This window comes from Lathyrus oleraceus, chromosome 7, assembly GCF_024323335.1.
Source record: "Lathyrus oleraceus cultivar Zhongwan6 chromosome 7, CAAS_Psat_ZW6_1.0, whole genome shotgun sequence".
Lineage (NCBI taxonomy): Eukaryota > Viridiplantae > Streptophyta > Magnoliopsida > Fabales > Fabaceae > Lathyrus > Lathyrus oleraceus.
Genome location: NC_066585.1, coordinates 419,344,513 through 419,350,469, shown reverse-complemented (window position 1 = coordinate 419,350,469; position 5,957 = coordinate 419,344,513).

The window sequence follows — 5,957 nt, the reverse complement described above, 5'->3', positions numbered from 1 at the left end:
GGACGATTGGGGAACGACCTCAACAAATCCGGTCTTGTCCTCTCTATCCCTTAACTCTTTAAATTCTGCATTAATTACTTTGTGTGTGAAATTGATCGTAAAATCAATATCGCTTGATTGGTGTGCATATCAATTGTTCGATAAATTGTTTGAGTAAAATTCTACACATTCAACTTAAGTGAAATTGATATTTGGTGTGAAGTGCACAACAAGTGTTTGACAAAATTAATTTCACACAAACTTAGTAATATTTTCCTTGATCTCTTATTGTGTTGAGCATCATTAGAGGTAGAGATATCAAGGATCATAGTTGTTAATTGATTTTGCCAAATATGGGTTGATTTTCTCTATCTTAAGTAATTCCATTCGGTTCATGTATATCCGATCTTTCCATTAACGGGATCGTTTAGACGATTTCAATCTAGGGTGCTTTCGCAACCGTTGAAAATATTTTTAAAAAAAGCGCTTAATTTCAAAACTGATCTATTCAACCCCCCCCCCCTTCTAGATCGGTACTATCGTCTAACAAATTTCCTTTCCACAAGAAACTTGGAGCAATTAGTCTTCAAGCTTCAAACCAATATTCTAGATCATGAACCTGGGAGAGCTTTTAGCACTAGGCCAAGCTCACCAACCGAACCTTGATTTTATACCGAGTTAACCAAGAACCTATGGGATTTTAACACCAAATTTATCTCTAACCGAACTGAGCTTTAACCTAACTTTGGTTTTATATCGGGCTAACTAAAAACCTTTGAGATTTTAATACCGAGTTGATCTCAAACTGAACCACTGACTTAGTAACAAAATCCCCAAAATCAAGCTTTTAATAGGTTTAACTTCAGACTTTAATAAATAATTCCAAAATGGATGAATTGTTCAATCATGGTAAAAATAAAACTTCCTTTGTGTAACACCTCAAAATTTGCCCTCCTCTCTTGGGACTAGCTTAGCATATTGTATTTCATTTTGTAGGACATTAGTCATTGCATATTGCATATCATGGAAAATACACAAGTCATCCTCCTAAGTCTTGCTCAGAAGATAGAGAGGTTAAAAGATTCTAGCTTCAGAGTCTCATGAATTGATCACTAGCCATCTGAGGGTTTGTGCTTCAATTAGGGTTTATGGCTTCTTTAAGGAGGTTGAGTGTTATCTTATTTGCCAGAGTATATCACCATCATCATGATTTTATCATCACCAAGAGGTTCATTATTTCTGATCAGATTCCTTGGGATTAGGGTTTTGACCTCTGGTCAACCCTAATCAGTTGCATTCTACTAGTCAGGGTTTTTCAAGGAGATGAGATCTTTATTGAGATAGAGATCATCATATGGTTTTATTGAGCTTGTATAAGCTAGGGTTTCATTTTTGGAGCCATTTCATCAAGTGGTTGAGGCTCAAAATCATTTGTGCATGACCAAGTCAACTGCAAGTCAACTGCAAAGTCAACTGTGGATTTGAAGGTGGGAAGAGGTTAAAGATGATTCATTCATGTTCAAACAAGTCTCATTTGACGTTTCAAACATCAACATTGAAGAATTTGAGGCCAGATCAAGATTTTCCAAAAATAGCAGGTGACCTGTAATTTGAATTTTCCAAAAATGGAAAGATTTTGGACCAACTTCAACTCAAGATTACATCATCAAGAAAGCTTCAAATGAAATTTTGTCCAACATGAAAGTTGAAGATCTTTCTCTCCCATTTCCAAAAAGTCCAAGATCATGGATTTCTCATGTGTGGTTGAGGAGTTATGGTCCAATCATGGCAAAGGGTGTTTCAAATTTCAAATGGACATAACTTTCAAACCAAAACTCCAAATTGAGTGGTTCTTTTTGCATTTTGATCCTTATAACATGTATTTTCCCAGCATATCATTACATGGCATGAAATCTCATTGCATGATCAATGGTTCATTCATGAAGATTTTTGGGAAAAATTGCATAAACTCATTTTGTTTAAGCATGGACATACCAAACCATTTCCAATATGTGCATGAACTCATTTTTAGTGGTTTTGGGCCAAGAATGTGCACTGTTCACGTGCATGGGGGTGAATGGAGTGAAAATTTCATTTTTGTACTTACACCACAAATTGGATTAACCTCATTTGCATTTGGCCTAAACAGTTCCTAAACATGATTAGCATGAGGTATAAGTACTTAATCATAACTGTTTTGATCAGAATCATCAATTTCAGATCTAGAATCAAAATTCTCCAAAAATTCTCTCTCAAACTTTTGCCAAATTTCTTCAAGCAAGAACACTTTCTATTGCACAATTCATCATCATGAAGTGCTGTTGAGTAGAATTGGACAAGAATTCAAGAGGAATCGTGGCATATCGAGCAAGGATAGAAGCCTGAAGCATCCATGGCAGTTGAAGATTGAACTGGTTCTGTGCATCATTGAGCTTCCATTTCATCATCATTCATCTCACAAGCATCATAGGAGAAGATTTGAAGCGTGGCAAGGCTTGGAAGCACGTGATTCCAATTCTGTTCATCAAGAGGTCAGTTTTTCGACCTCTTCGATTTTGAAATTCATTATGCTAGTTGTATAGATCATTGAATGGTGGTAATTCTGGTACAAATTTGGAATGATTTGGTGAGATATTCACAAAGTTACATGCGATTAAAGTTTTGATGTTGATTTTGATTCTCTTCGATCCGTGTTTATCTTGTTGTTTTTGCATGAATTGTTGTTGGATTCTTAACGTATGTGGCATGGCGAGTTGAATGGTGTGAGTTTTGCTGATTTCTGGAACAATTTTTCATTTCTGGAAATTTCCAGATGAAGATCTTCATGATCTTTATCGTGTTTGCATGGTGTTCATACATTTCCAGTTTTCCTGCGGATATGGCTGGGAAACGCATGTGGTTTCCTACGAAATTCAAACATGCGCGCGTTTTAGGGTTTGATGGTGAAACTGCGTCGTTTTGAGGTTGGCGCGCTTGGCATTTCAAAATGCGCCAGGGTTCGATCCTGGCTGGGGACAGTTCCAAATTGTCTTGCATTGTTCCTATTTCCTTCATATTTCATGCTTGCTTCACATTTTCATTTTCAATTTTTCTCAAACTTCTAAAATTCACCATAAATTGGAAAATGCACCAAATGACCTCCAATTTTTTGCATTGTGATCCTCATTCTGTCTACCTTTTGGTGATTATTGAAATGCAAGTTGTGCCTGGCCTGAAAAATGTTTTGTCCTAGGGTGATTGCACATGCATGTATGCTTGACCTTGCCTTGTTTAATGCATCATAAAATGCTCAAGAATCATCCAATGCTTCTGAAATTTTGCATGCTATTTCTAGACATGTTGAGTGACATTTTGGCTTTGATTTGAGATTTTTCCCATGATCCATCTCTATTTTATGATTATGCTAAGTTGGTGTGACAATTTGTGTCACACATGTGCTTGTCTTGACTTATGCTATGTGATTGCCATGCCTAATGATGTCTAATGCCTCTAATTTTTTGTGTAATGATCATGTTGTATGTCTTGTTTACTCATGAATTTTGCCAAGATCATTTGAATCATTTTTGATTTGATGTACATTTGTTTCTTCTGATGTCTCAATGTGATCACCATTTGCATACCTTGCCATGTTTTGTTCATGAAATGAATTTGGTTAATGATTTTGGTATGGGACTTTTTGAGAGGTGTTCTTGATTGAATGAAGATGATTCATGTTAAATTTCATGTTATGTTTTGGATTTTTGATTCATCTTTGACCCTAGGCTTAGACCTAGTGGTTTGTGGCTTACATGTGGGCTTTGATTTCAGGTTTAAACTTCCAAGTCCATAGTTGATGATGCTTCCACATTTGAGCATTGATGTTTGCTCTTGATTACTAATATTTGTGTGTTTTGTAGGTTGATGCTAGCTCATTTGAGTTTGCTTTGTGGCTTGCACATTGTGAACATTGTCTGTCTGTTTGTTATTGCTTGTTGATTGTTTGTCTGTACAGTTGAACTGATTAGTTTAGATTTTCCACAGGTACCTAAGTTGCTTAGAGTTCATTTGAACTTGCTTTTCTTGGTTGCTTAACCACTAAGGTATAACTCTTCTGACTTCATGTAGTCTGGAAGACCTGTCCTGTTATGTGGGCAGGCACCTGTCTGAAGCCCTCCTTAAGAGGCAATGCTTGTGAATGTTTAATTTTGTGCCAAGCAGGTAAATACCTCTTAGGAGGCAATTGGAATATAAAAGAGATGTATAATCCATCTCCTGCTACTCAGTGTGTCATTCACTTTGCTCACACACCATGTGTTGATGCATTATGGATAATAACCCAAGATCATGTTGTGTCAGTCACTTGTGGAGAAGAGTTCCTACATTCTGAACTCCTCAAGCTCTCCCAGGCCAGGGATAAGAGCTGTGAGGTCTTACCCTCACTTCCTATTTCATCTGCTTCACCCTAACTCTCAATGTTAGGGTTAAGAGCTAACCACACCCCATTCCAGTTGGCTTGCTTTTGCAGCCTAACCTTGTATGAGCCCAAACTGTTTGCATATAATGTGTGTGCTTGCTTTATCGTGCTTATGTGTGTTTGGCTGTGCTATTTAGGATAGCTTGCTCCCTGTGCAAGTTAGATAGAAACCTCAACCTAGGACCATTGTGGATTACATGATACCTATTAGGCTCGAGTCAGGCTCCCTTCTAGTTTGTCAGCTCCCAGTCTCTGGTTAGGTTAGAAGTTTCTTCCCTGTTAAGGGGAACTACGTTGCCCTGATCCTCATACCAGATGAGGTACGTAGGCAGGAGATCGTGCGAGATTTCTCCGGGCACCCTTTTCCTTTTTTGTGTTTGTTTGCTTGACAGCTAGCAGGCTCGAGTTCCAGACTCCCTGTTAGCTTGTTTGTTCAACTTTATTGTTGCTTTTGACGACTCAGCTTTCAGTTAACCTCTTGTGTGCTTGGAGTCTGACGTAAGTCCAGCGATTGGCAGTCGGTTTCCTGCGTTTGTTGCTTGTTTGCTTGGACTCCGACGTAAGTCCAGCGATTGGCAGTCGGTTTCCTGCGTTTGTTTGTTTGTTTGTGTGGAGTCTGACGTAAGTCCAGCGATTGGCAGTCGGTTTCCTGTGTGGGTTTTGTTTGGCGTGCGTTAGCCGAACTACGGTAGCTCTGATTCTCATTCCCGATGAGATACGTAGGCATAGGATGCGATATCCTAGCGAGCCCGTTCCCCTCTTCTTCCATCTGTGTTTCCTTCCAGTGTGTGTGTGTGCAGTTTGTGAGCAGTGTTTAGCAACCTTTCTTCTATTCTTTTGTGCGTGGATCCCGTCGAGTACGACGGATGCGTAGGGGTGCTAATACCTTCCCTTCGCATAACCGACTCCCGATCCCATCTTTCTCTGGTCGCGAGACCATGTCTTTTCCAGGTTTACTTCGAGCGTTTCCTTTCCCTCTTTTGGGATAAATAACGCATGGTGGCGGCTCTGTTTGTTTCATTTCGTCCGCCGGTTGTTTTTCGCGGATGCGACAGCTGGCGACTCTGCTGGGGAAAAGAAGTTGACCTCTTGCTGGTCTATCTTCCCTAAGCGAGTCACTCCTAGCGTTCTCTAGGATAGTTTTGGTTGCTTTTATTGCTCTATTTATTGCATTTATGATTATTATGTCGTGTATATATTTGCATAAATGTTTGCATGCATCATACTATCATTGCGTTGTCTTCTGTGCAGGTTGTTCCTCTGATTTTGGGGAGGGTGTTCTGAGTGGGGCTAAAACCCAGGCCCGAGTATACACCTAGGATTAGTGTGGTCTCATGTTGCCTCTCATGTTAGGTCAACATGTTTTGGGCGACGTGACATACCACAAGCCGGACGAGGTTCTTTTGAGGAAGCTCTTCCTTTGTGGAGTATCCACTTTGGTTGAGATACCTCATCTGAGCTGGTGACTTCGATGACCGTTCTTTCCCGGATCACTGGTTTAGACGATCTTATGAGAGCTGCAACG